The following is a 13,709-nucleotide window of genomic DNA, read 5'->3' as shown; positions in this document are numbered from 1 at the left end:
GACAGAGGCTTTTTTATTTAATGTCACCCCACTTTTTAAAAATTTTTGCTTTTGTTGCTTGTGCTTTGGTGTCATATCTAAAAATTCATTGCCAAGAAAAAGCGATTAAACTCAAGATATGATTTCCAAGAGGTGAAAACGGAAACAAATTTAGAAAAGAAGACAACACAATTTTCCAGTCATTTCTGGCAGAGAATGTCATTTACAGTTCCCTGAAAGCCCAAAATTCCCTGCCATGTGAATTTCTATTTTGTCTGTCTTCATTCTCCACAATGAACTTTAACTTCAGAATTTAGGTGTTATTTACAGTTACAATACTGTTAATCTGTGTTAAATAAATTAGTCTGCCTTTACTTCATAAATAACATCGAAGTAAGTCATAGTAGGTAATAATACCTATACTCCTCTCATATAATATTTCTTTTCAGAGGTCATCAAAAATAAATGTTGTGTCTAAAAATATCTACCCCTCTCTAGATATTATTCGATAGGTAACATCTCTTAAACTCATATAGAAGCACCTGTGTTTGCTGGAAGGTAACTGTAGGAGTTTTTAAACTAAAATAGTTCCTAATAAACATCATCAACAACGTAGCGCTTGAAATAATTTATGAAATTCAGAAAGAGTCCATCGGTTTCTGTGTTGAGTGAAATCACTGCAGATGTATGTTTCAGGGAAGTGACCATGAAGGTGATGTGGAAAACAGACTTTGGGGGTGAGAGGCTGGAAACAGAAGACCGTGACAGACAGCTGGGTGGGAGATGATGAAGATAGGCCAAGGTCACACAGGAACGGAGAAACGTTGGCACTTAACAAAGCTGACAGGATGTTACAACATACTGAAAGTAAGAAATGAAGTTTAGAGGGCAGGCAAAAAACAAAACAAAACAAAAAAAAAAACATGTTTCTTGGATGTCACACCCAGGCAATTAGGAGGATACTGATTGCTGAGGTAGCTAGGAAAATCTGAAAATTTCAGTCACTCTGAGGCTGAAGGAATGGCTTGGAAGTCTTTCACGGTTAAACATGAACAAACAGGTTTCAAAATTTGCCAAAAAAAGAAAAAATAACAATGAGAATGGTATGCAATGATCTCTGCCTTCTCCGACTTCATGATTAATCATTTTCAAGGTTGCCACCATTGGGTTCTGAAAGGCAGAGAAGCACCATGAGCTCCAAGGCTTTGAACTCTAATTCCCAGTTCAGAAAGGAACTGAAAGGGATCAAATAATCAGACTATGTTAATGATACACTTAGTGACAAAGTGGCAGCCTCACCATGTGCAAAATAAGCTTAGGTAACCTCTTCCCTAAGGTCATCTAACAAAATAACTTCTGCCAGAAAAGACATTTGAAACTCTGAAATGGTGCTTAGTGGTTCGTCCATCCTTTGTGTAAAGAAGTCCTAAAAAATCTAATTACAGTGCTTGCCAGTCCACCACTAACATGCAGTGAATTAACACTCCTTAAAGTACTGGTGTCTAATTCCTCTCAACAGTAGTTAGGTTAAGAGTTGTAACAACAACAGTGAAATAATTCTCTTAAATCTGGCATACCTGACGTTGCATAATGGTGGAGAGAGAAACACGGCGAGATTATCAGTATAATCTGAAACATCAGGCAGACCTGTTGTAGGTATAATCTGACTTGCCTCTTGCTTCTTGACTACTATGACTAGATGACAAAACTAGATCCAAAAAAATTAAATAACTTGCTCCAGATGAGAGGCGAATACGGAATTTAAGCATCTATCTTTTTAATTTCAAGACAAAATACTATTACTACTAAGCAACCGATATAAATGCAAAATACATAATATGCAAAATGGTTCCAAAATAAAAACAAGATTCTGCAACAGCTCCGAGTATGAAAGGGAATACTGAGAAACCACTTGCAAATGGAAAAATAAATCCCATAATGGATGTATGAACAGAGTTCAATCCTAGTAGAAGAATGTTGTTGTTTTAAAATCTGAACAATAAAATTTACTCTACTTGAGCTTAAAGGACAAAATTACAAAACTGGCTACAAAAGGCAGTCTTTCTACTAATTTGAGTGTTTCAAGAAAAGTTCGTACCCACTGACCAACACTTCATCGTTTAATTAGCTCAAAAATTCAAATTAAAGTAGGTGTTCTTTTCAAATTTTTTAATGTTTATTTATTTTTGAGAGAGAGAGTGCAAGAAGAAGGGTAGAAAGAGAGGGAGACACAGAATCTGAAGCAGGCTCCAGGCTGTCGGCACAGAGCCGGACGTGGGGCTCGAACTCATAAACTGTGAGATCATGCCCTGAGCCGAAGGTGGGCACTTAACCAACTGAGCCGCCCAGGTGCCCCGTGGATGTTCTAATAATGGATAAGGAATAAAGTCCAAAACCTAGAAAAAGATGCCAGAAAATGTATTTTCAATGTTTTTAAGAGCATATCACATAGAGAGAAAGGTAATTTTAAAGAGATTTTTAAAATCTTTCTTTTATATAATCAAGAGTGATAATTCATTTTTATAAAACATTTAATACTAATACTTCTAGGGCTATAGGGCAATGGAAACACTACCAGGCAGGAACACAGGAAATCATATGCAAAGCTTTAGGGGCCCAGATGTCATCACTGATTTAAAAAGGGGCTGGGTTAACTCATTTTTATAATGAGTGTGTAATATAAAACATTTAAAAAGGGGCTGGGTTAACTCACTTTTATAACTTATTTTAAAATTAAAGATTCCTACATACACAAGAGTGTCATTGCACTGATCTCCTTTCTTTTATTCTTCTTCCTTAAAAAGTCTCTTCCACATATTTCACATATTTATAATCTATTGTTTTAATCAAGTCTGCTATTTCTCAAATGAATTTTTCTAGAAGATGAAAACAACCAATAACTTAGAATTTATGATTAACAGCTGTCTTCTTTTACTCCTAATTAGATAAAAATTGAGTGTACTTATTAAAATAATACACAGATCAAGTAATTCTACAACAAAGAAAAAACCTTGAAAGGCATATTTAACAAAGGCTGCCCACCTAACAATGAGAAAAGCAAAAAAGTCTCCCAAAAGCTAATAAAATCTGTGCTATTTCTGCACATTTTGAGCTCAATTCTAGAGTTCAAATGACAATTTATTTTTTGTCCTCATAACCGTAAGATGGGAAGCACATGTATAAGATCTCATTTTACCATTCAAACTAAAAATTGGTGGTAGGGAAAGACAGGTCCCTTTAGGAAAGGGAACAGGTAGCAGTGGTTAAAGAAGAGAAAGAGGAAGAAATGCTCTATCTTAAAATTCAAACTTCCTCTGTCATACAAGCAGCCACAGTCAGGCAACTGTTAATAGAGTAAGTGGTTTCTACATTTATTCTGGAATGAATGTCAATCCAATGTCAATTTCTGGACATTGGATTTGTCCAGAACATGAACTACACACAAAGTTAAAAACACAAACGGAGTAAATGTGTTACTAGGAGACATTTAAAAATAATGAATGTATGGCCAAAATTTAGTCTTAAAATAATTTCTTTAAAGCTACCCAAAAATTTTTAAAAAGCATTCAAAGTATTACCCATGACCACTCATTATATCACATTATAGTCACCTGAATACAACTCAGTGCACCCTAGATGATCATCAGTTGGCACCTGTTCACCTCCTCCACTCCTGCTTCATGTGTCTAATACACATGAGAACTGTTGCTTCCCACTCGTCAAGAATTCTTAGTTACTAGACCTTTGGTGGGTGGGGAGGGGGGAAAGAGTTGATATACTTTATAAAATTTTTAAAAAGAAATAAAACATTATTTTTTATCTAATAAAAAGTAGTTTCATTCATAGATCCTAGCTGTCAGTGAAAAAAGTGTGCTTCACAGAAGCATCCTGTTTCTTTGCTTGACTTCTAAGAGTTTGGCCGTCAGGAATTGGAATGGGAACAATTTCCACGTTGCATAACACAGTTCAGTGTACTGGACAAAGGGTGGGGCCTCAGGACTCCCAGTGACTATTTGGATAGATCTCCAGGGAACATGCTTTTCAAGAGGCAGAAAAGAGAAAAATAAATGGGCCAGAGGGTCAGGTTTTAACCTGCTGACTTAGTTCATTGGCTCTTCACACTCAGCAATAGCCTCTACACTTGACTTCCATCAAAACACGATTTCCTAACGATTTAAAATCTCCAAAAGAGAGATGTAAGATGAGCAATATTTTTTGGCACATATTTATATTATTTATAACACTTTCTTCTTCTGGAACATTCCTTTAGATATAGCCCCTCAAATTCTAAGAAGTAGGAACCGTTTGTCCTATCTGCTTTTCCCATTTTATCCATCTCCAGGACTTACAACTGTTTTTTATTTTATGCAGGACATGTTGCCACTTTAAAAATTGTAAATAAAAGTACTTGAAATATTTAACATTCTAGAATGCATAAGTTAGTTTGCTTGGAAAGCTGTTCTATCAGAGAATCAGCAAGGGAATTATATGAGAGTTGTAGGCATGTGTAATGCTACAACTTAATGACCTAGTATAAGAGCTACTCTGTTCTTGGAATACATGCGCTGCAGAAATGGAAAATGGCATACCAACAGAGAGAAGAAACTGTGTAGAGCCATCTCCAATTTCAATGACTTTTTTTTCACAGAAAGGAAGGTTTGATGAACCGAGAAAAACACCCAGAATTTTTACAAGGTATATGTGACATCTAAATTCTAAAAATAAAAATAGAGTATCATGAACCTAAAAACACAAAAGTTACAGTTACGTACAACAAGCCTGTATGTCATGGCTAAGCTCCTGTTTTATACTTCTCATGTTATTGACTGCTTCTTAATTCATAAAAATGAAATCTGCTTAATGGTATACAGTATGTTATTTAATACATTCATAATGTGGTAAGAATGTTTCCCCTGATATTTTATTTCCTCACTGTAAGATAAGGTGTAATAGCAATTAGTTAGGCATGTCTGGAAATCTTTGGACAAACCTTTGTTTTCAAAGACTAGAACTTATTCACACATGAGAAACTGATGTCTGTGCCCATACATCTCATTTCATTCAACTGATAAGTCATTTCTAGCCCTACTGTCAGTGTTCAAGAAGAAAGAAAATTTGCATCATACCCTATCCTGCCATGGTCTTAGGACCTGTACAAAAACAGAGAAGCTTTGAAAATAATTATGATTCAACTCATGGTAAAACATCTTACCATCATAAACACTCAAAATAAAATCTTACACATATATACAGTGTATCTCATGGCCCAGAATTACAATATCACTATGAACATTGCCACAGAAGGGAAAATTATAATAAAAATTAGCTGATTAATGGACAAAAAGATGATATACTCAAAATTATAGCTACAGATTTAAAAATCAATACTTGAAAAAACATTTTACGTAATGGTTTATCAATTGGCAGTGGACCTTGTCCAGTGAATATATTAATTTCTAAATACACATAATCCTGATTTGAAAGGTGTATATTAAAGTTGTGGATCTGCCAAAATACCATTTAAAATATCACAAGCCTTACTTCAACAAATTATTATACAATTATATTTATGTATTTTTAACATAATACCAATAAGGCCAATACACATTTTCATCATTTAAACATAATTAATGCAGGGTACACTTTTAGGAAATAGTCACTCCAAGAACAGAGCCATCTAGTGGCAAGTGCAGAATAATGACTAGGACATCAAATCCCCAAAGAACAAAATAGCAGCAATAAATATAATTAACAACTAGACAGAAACAAATTTAAAATAGTTCTGCTTTTCAGAAAAAAGAAGAGAAACTCATATAAAAATGTATACACTCTTACATAGCATGGTCTGCATTTTAGAAAATCAAAAAAGCCTCAAAATATACAATTTTCACACATACACAACAGACACACACACAACACACAGGATGGAAGTAATGATGACAGAATATTAACAGTGTCCAGGCCTGGGGAGTGGAATTAAGCCTGATGCTCCGTCACCTTCATGATGTTTTTCTGCATCTTTCCTCAACGAAGACATACTACTTTCGTAATTACAAATTACAACATTTTCAAATACTCTGGGTGGGTACTGAAACAAATGTAAATGTGAAAACAAGACTAAAACCAGAAATCTTTCAGGAGAGGTGATGCTTCCTGTTCCCTAATTGTATATGTTTGTAGATACAGAGACTTTCTTTGGCTGATTCTTCATCTAGGAACAAACTATAGGATGCTTAGATATAGCATTAAGAAAAGATTTGATGCAGCAAGAGACATATTTATGTGGAGTTTTAAAAATACACATAAGGGGCATCTGGGTGGCTCAGTCAGTTAAGCATCCGACTTCAGCTCAGGTCCTGATCTCATGGTTCGTGAGTTTGAGCCCCATGTTGGACTCTGGGCTGACAGCTCAGAGCCTGGAGCCTGCTTTGGATTCTGTGTGTGTGTCTCTCTCTGCTCCTCCTCAACTCATGCTCTGTCTGTCTCTCTCTCTCAAAAATAAACATCAAAAAAATTTTAAGAAAATACATATAAATTAGTCATCAATGTACTTAATAGCATACCAACATAAAAAAGGAAAATATAATTATTTTCATTACACAGATGAAGAAATGGACATGTAGAGAGATCAGGTATTTATCTCCAGCTCTGCCACAGATAAGCTAAAAGTCTTCTGACTCCTGGTCTATTGTTCATCGTACTGAAACAATTTAATGCCTGCAACTTAGATGACCAGCAAAATATTTCATATTTATTCTCAAAAGGTCTGACTGAAGGGAAGAGAAGTCTTGCTCGTATTTTCAGATGGACACAGGCAATGTACAATCGCTCAGAAAGTGACCTTGGGCATAAGCGCAGTATAGATTATATCCTCTTAAAGTGTGTTGGTATCTTACCAGAGGTTTTTAACTAAATAATAACTAATTGCAAGCTTGAAGTAAATGTTTTACTAATGTAAATTGAAAATAAAAGGAAATTTAGAATACTGAACTTTTTGATTTGTAAAAATCCAAACCAATCAAACTAAATTGAATAATGAACCAAACCAATCAGAGTGTTGTCTAGGGCAACTGGGGAGCCAAAGTACAAATCTGATAAGAGATCTAATCCTAACCTCAATCTTCATAAACTACATTGTAATTTAAATTTTAATCTTCTTTATATTCAAAATTGATTTGAAAATTCCGAGGTTAAGTACTTGTCAAAGATAGTAACACTTCTAGCATATCTTTTTTTAACCTAGAATTAGAAGTGACAGGTGAGATCCAGGACTGGTGGTAAGCCTTGTTTGATGGTGACACAGACTGTATCTACATATAGGTAGTACCCACAGCAGAGAAATGCAGCAGGGAAGGGGCAAAAGAAGTACGTCCTCTCTTTTCTTCACTCTAACATTCCTTTTATTACTATTCTCATTGCTATTTTTAAAATCCTCTGAAATGGTCTATAGCTTGATATACTGTAGATCGAGAAATCATTTTTGGAATAGAACAGGATGTTATACACTTGTCAAGTGACATTTTGACACAATACCTGTCTTTATTTGCTGAATCGACCAATCAAAATTTGTTAAAATCAGCTACAAATTTATTTTATTAGGAATTGTGGTTTTAAAACCTCAGTAATCAATAATCATCATTGTCCCTTTTAATTGCTGTGTTAAACCCAAAGTTTAATATAGATTACTCAGGGAAGAAAGTAGATAAAAATGATCATTTTAATATCATTTTTGAAGATGAGTGTATCGTTTTACACTTAATATCATTATGGCAAAAGTAACTAGAAAGAAGGATAAGATGGAAGTAAATGTACTACGTATCACTGTTTCCCAAATTTCAATTATTCACATAGCTATCATCTTCATGATTTTACCATACTGTGGAGTAACCACACATATAATATAATACACTCAAACTGGAATTTTCTTCAACTGAATTTTTAAAAAATTTTTAAACACTTTTTATTTTATTTTTTGAGAGAGATTGAGAGAGAGAGACAGAGTGCGAGCAGGGGAGGGACAGAGAGAAAGGGAGACCCAGAATCGGAAGCAGGCTCCAGGCTCTGAGCTGTCAGCACAGAGCCCAACGAGGGGCTCAAACCCGCAAATGAAAGATCATGACCTGAGCCGAAGTCGAACACTCAACCAACTGGGCCACCCAGGCACCCTGAATTTACTTTTTATTTAATTTTATACTACTACTTAAATAAAAACTCAGTAACGCTTTAAGTGGAAAGTTGCCATAAAACTAAATTCAATGAGAAACAATGCCATGACATTACATACTTCCCAACAAACACAGAGACCAAGGTTTACTCTCAGTAACAAATGGAGACCAGTTAAGTGTTGGAGGGATGCTAATGGTGTACTACCGCCATGCTGAGATCTGCTCCTTGCTCTTTAATCAGAAAAATTAGAGCAGAACTGAAAAGCAAATAACTTACATGCATATGAAGCACATATGATCTACAAAGCATTTCTGGTTGCATATGAAACAGTGTTTCCTTCTACCACTAATATGGACTCCACATTTCAAGAAATACTATAGTGTATACTAGGCACACATTACTTAAATGAAAAGCTGAAGTTCTCTTTTATCAAGAATGATGGTGGTCAAACTAAAACCAAAATGGCATTCATCTATGACCCAGGGAGGGTAATGGGAGCAGTGAGCCAAAAGAAGGGGTAGAAACTAAAGAGCACTTCTGAGATCAACTCCCATGTCCCTACTTCAACTGATGACCAACACAGCCTTTAAAATAATTGGGCCAAGTCATCTTTTCAAGAAGTGAATGTTTTTAAAAAGTACTGATAATAATCCTAAAATAACTACTAAAATTATATACATGTTGATAAAGTAGCATTCTTTGTTCTAACAAATCGGTTACGTGAATTCTACCACAACATTAACATAAACAATTTTCTTGTTACTCCAAAAGCTTAATGATCTCTCATTTACCATAATTTAGATTTTTTGTATCACATTCTTCTTACAAACAGTGTGTTAGGTGCTTTGGAGAAGTACATGAATCTTTCTTGCTAGTATCCTATGCCCCCAACCATTCATTTCCTGGCCACGTTATGCTTTAATAAATTATTCTGCCCAGTGGAGGCACCGGTTAGAAATTTGCCCATGGAAGAAAGAAAAAAATTTTTTATTATTTTCTGTTTCTAACAGAAGCAGCAGCAGCAGGTGCCTGAGAACCACTGCAGGTGACTGACATACAGCCTCGCAATTTCAGAAATATTAGCAATGCTGGCTCCTGGGAGCCAGCTACTCAGTAGCTGGTTCACCACTGGTAGCAGAAGCAGCAGCCTGTCTGTCCCACCAGCAACTCAGCGTCAAATGCACTTTCCTGGCCTCCAGCCTTGGGTGGTAACAGCTTCTGATTTGGGGGCAGCAATCCTTTCTCACTTCGGTGCCTCCAGTCCTTCTGTTACCTTTGTCATTCTCTTCATTCAAACTTCTGCTGCTTCAATGAGTTCTACCTTTCTGAATGGCTACTGCCACAGAGTAAAACCAATATAACTCAAAAACATGTTCTCTTTTCGTCATTACCGGCATTACATTGCAAAATTCTGATATATAGATCTCAGGTTGAGGCTACAAAATATTTGAGCATATATATAAATATACATGAATATACATACACACACACACTCAAAACAGATAAGAACAAGATCGTTTCAAATGTTAAACAATATCTTGATGGTCAAATCATTCTTGGTTTTCTCTTTACATATTACTTTACTAATAAGAAATCATGTTGAAAGTCACACAAGTTTTAAAAGATAGAAATTATGCCTATTTCAAAAATTTTTAAACGTTTTACTCTGTAAATATGTGTTTTTATTTTCTACCTTTGAAGCTTTCTTTCTATCAGGATGATTTTGTTTGTAACAAGGTGTAAGGTCAAGAGCACAGTATTTGGGGTCAGACAGATTGCACTAGGACCTTAGTTTGACTATTTCTTTTCTTTTTTTTTTTTTTTAACCACTTGTTAATTACGTAATGTCGATAAAAGTCTAAGTCACAAGACTATTGAGAATTTTATAGGAAATTGCATATACTAAAAGTGGGGCACCCTTATCCTTTCCACCTATTTATTGTCTTTTGTTTAAATATCAACTTGATACATAAAATCACAAATAACAGATGCTTACTATAAAAGTTGAGAAGTAAAAAGAAACATTAAGTAGGGAAAAAAGTCCCCCCTAATTCCTCCACCTGGCAAAGAAGCACTGTTCACATCTGACACATTCCCTTCACTTTTATAACTATGCACTTTTATTTACTTATTTACATATTTTTTATTCCCTTACATACTCATTTTGAAAATCCACCCTTCTTCCCTTCTCAAGATTCCACCATACGCATTTTTCAAACATTCTATGAAACACTGTAAACACCATGCGATTAACTATATAATATAGTGGGAGACATATTGATGGCCTCCAAAGACCGTATCCACGTAAAAACATGGACAGCATCCTAAATTATGCCTTTCTACCATGTGAATCTTAGGAAGGACCCCTTGTCTTCCTATTTAAGTGCAGTGAAGCCAGGGGTCTGACCTCTGATTCTCTCTTCCTTATAGTTAGCAAAAACGCTTCCCAGGTTCAGGCAGCAGATTAAATATCAACCCCAGTGTCCTGCATACATCTCTTCCCGTGTTTCTAAGGGCACATCAACAGGAAAATGCAAGAGATACTGACTACACACCACTTCTAAAACCCAGTCCACTCCTGTACCAATACAAAGCATAACATAACATGTTCATTCCAAAATAGGTGTTTGAGTAATTACTTATACAAATTGATGAAATTCAGAATAAATATAAGGACTATTACTGGAAAAAAACACAAAAACATTGGCTCAATACTCAAAAACAAACTCAATACTGCGCTGAAAAGAAATGGAGATGGTAAGTGTTCTCTCCACATAAGAGGTAACCAAATAGAAAGGTGGTCAGAAAACATATTAACAACCTTGACACAAAGCTAGAGTCGCTGGGCACTGCCCTTCCTACTTTTGTGATGGCACAGCTAACTGGTTTATAAATAATAAATCCATCCCTGGGAAGGTAAGCTCATACAGATGAAAATTCATTAGCAGACTAACATATCCAAGTTCCTGAAATCCAGGAGAAAAAAAAAATATCTGGAAATATTTTTGAAGAAAAAGATATCAAAGATCATATCTGCTAGTTAGGAAAGTTAATATCTCATGGAATGACCATAATAACCATAACAACTAATGAAAGAACACTGTGAAAACTGATACAGAAGACAGGCTCAGGATGTAGCAATTTTAGGGAAATGAGAATAACTTTACTAAATGGCAACTTATCTGACATGTTTATTAATTTACTCAGGACATAGTTTACAAGTTCTTTTTTTAAATTTTACAGCATTGCCATAAATGAGCTATGACAAATTTAATTATATTGCAAGTTATTTTTTAACAGATATAACCACTCAGATAAGAAATACCCTAACTTCTAAGTGGCCAAAAGTGGATTAACCTCTATAATACCTTTGAATAGAGACATATCCTTTTCTAACAGTTACGTTCAGAGTTTATGAAATCAGCAGTCTATTCTGGATCTACCACTTACTATAGAGGACAATATTATATAATAATTTATATGTAAAACATGTATATCAAAATAAATTATTCATATATGGATAAATAAAATACACATGAATTAAGTTGTGTGTGTTGACATATGTTGTGAATGTATACACACACACACACACACACACCAATTCATACATATATACATATGTACCTTAATTCATGCATGCCTTATTTTAACCGTAAGTAAAATACTATAAACATAATATGATTGAGACTCCTATATAAACTGAGTATAGCTATAAACATCTAAGGTCTAAGTACAGATTTGTTATTAAAAACAGAAGAAAAGGAATAAATTAAAATATTCCCTGCCTAGAATTAAAAACTAGAATCCTTTCTTTTTAGGGCTCTCCACATTAGGAGGGGCATTCCTTCTCCACTCAGGTCCTTTCTCAGAATTTCCTTAAAATTTAAATTTATGTGAATTTCCAGGTTTGTTTCTTGTTTTATGTGGGGTTTTGTTTGTTTTTTGTTGGCATTAGATGCAACATTGGAAACGAAGTGATTGGCTAGCCTTGAATAAAAGGGAATTAAAAGGATGTCCTGGGAAGGAAGCTCTGGCATAACCTAAGCAAAGGGAGAACAAAGCAAAAATCAAGGTAAATTGACAGAAGCATCTCTATGCTTAGAATGAAAGTAGTTCTTCTCAGAAAGGTCCTCAGTTGGAAAATTTATCCAAAAGCATAATCCCTCTGCTTGAATCTGGTGGGCAAAGTCACAGCCTTAATTCTTTTTACCAGTGACTAAGTGCTACTCCATAAAGAAACAAGGGAACTATAAAAAGATTATTAAAACTTTATATTAATCAACTGAAATAACCAAATCACTAGTTATTCAACTACCATGCAATGCTTGGCAACTCTACCATAAACACACATAGGTTCAATGGGATTTCCAGCAAATTATTTGGTAAGGATTCTTTATTATCAATATATCAAGAGTACTGTCCTGAGTTGGTCATATTTTACTGTAACCTTTTATAAATTTGTTTAGCTTCACAGCTATCAATTTAGGTTATGCAGGGTTTGGTTCACCCTACAGCACAGAGAGATGCATATTTTCAACAACCCTTTTGGAAATGTAATTTTCTAAGAAGTCAACTGAAAGGTATAAATGTTATGGTTCAAAGGTGAAATATTTATATTTGTTTTATTAAACCTGCTCCCAGACTTATACACTATCTCTTCTTTGGTGTTGTATTATCTGAGCAAACACACTGCCAGAGAACACACTACAAAATTCAGTGTTTTAAAATTCTACCTGCTTCTGGACTTTAGTAAACTTGAGTTACATCACTCTCCAACACTTAGTAAATTTTTATGGGGCAGAACACAATACATGCCTCCAATTCTCCCTGTTCTGGAATGTGGACTCTCCTTCTCTCCACTGGAGTGCTGCAAGACAGGATAATGATCCCTTCACATGGGAACCAACAAGTTTGTCAAGATGTCCTGGACATAACTGTTTAAACAGGCAGTTAATTTTTAACCCATAATTTTTAGTATTTTCCTTCATGTATTTTTCAGCCCAGGAAAAAAACACCGTATTTTGTGGTCAAGTGCCAATTTCTTTACCAGTGAAAATGTTACACTGATAGAAATGTTACAGGGATCTATGATGTTTTGATCTAGAAAAGCTTTAGATAATACATCAAACAATAATTGTCCCTAAAATGGGCTCAGGCAGATTCAAGAGGTATTATCTAAATAGATTATTCTACTTCCTATTGCTTTGACCTTTGCCCAACATTGTCACCATTTTTAAATACCCGTCTGCCCCATATGCCACAAAAGAGAGAACTTGGAGAGCAACAATTCATAAAATGTTTACCTCTATGTTTTTAATTAGAAAGCTTACTGATTTTACCATAAACATACAGAGATGACAGAGATTTACTGAGAAGCCACTTATCATTTCTTGGTAAATGTTGACTGCCACAACACATAAAGCTTGTTCGTGTATTCTTTCATTTATTTAGCAAGCATCTATCATATGCCTACCTTGTGTCATGATCTTTGCTACAAGCATTGTTCTAAGCAGTGAACAAGATAAAGTCCTTGAGCTTGCATTCTAGTTGGAACAGAAGAACAA

General features: G+C 34.9%; 1 protein-coding gene across 4 annotated transcripts in view; it reads right to left on the bottom strand.

The window, feature by feature from the left end:
- Nucleotides 1–13,709, bottom strand: part of PDE3A (phosphodiesterase 3A) — a 316,135-nt gene that overhangs the window by 216,010 nt on the left and 86,416 nt on the right. The gene's annotated exons all lie outside the window — the stretch shown is intronic.

This window comes from Panthera onca, chromosome B4 (genome assembly GCF_046562875.1).
Source record: "Panthera onca isolate mPanOnc1 chromosome B4, mPanOnc1 haplotype 2, whole genome shotgun sequence".
NCBI classification, from domain to species: Eukaryota; Metazoa; Chordata; class Mammalia; order Carnivora; family Felidae; genus Panthera; species Panthera onca.
The sequence above is the reverse complement of the archived record's forward strand: the minus strand, read 5'-3'. Positions and strand labels throughout refer to the sequence as shown.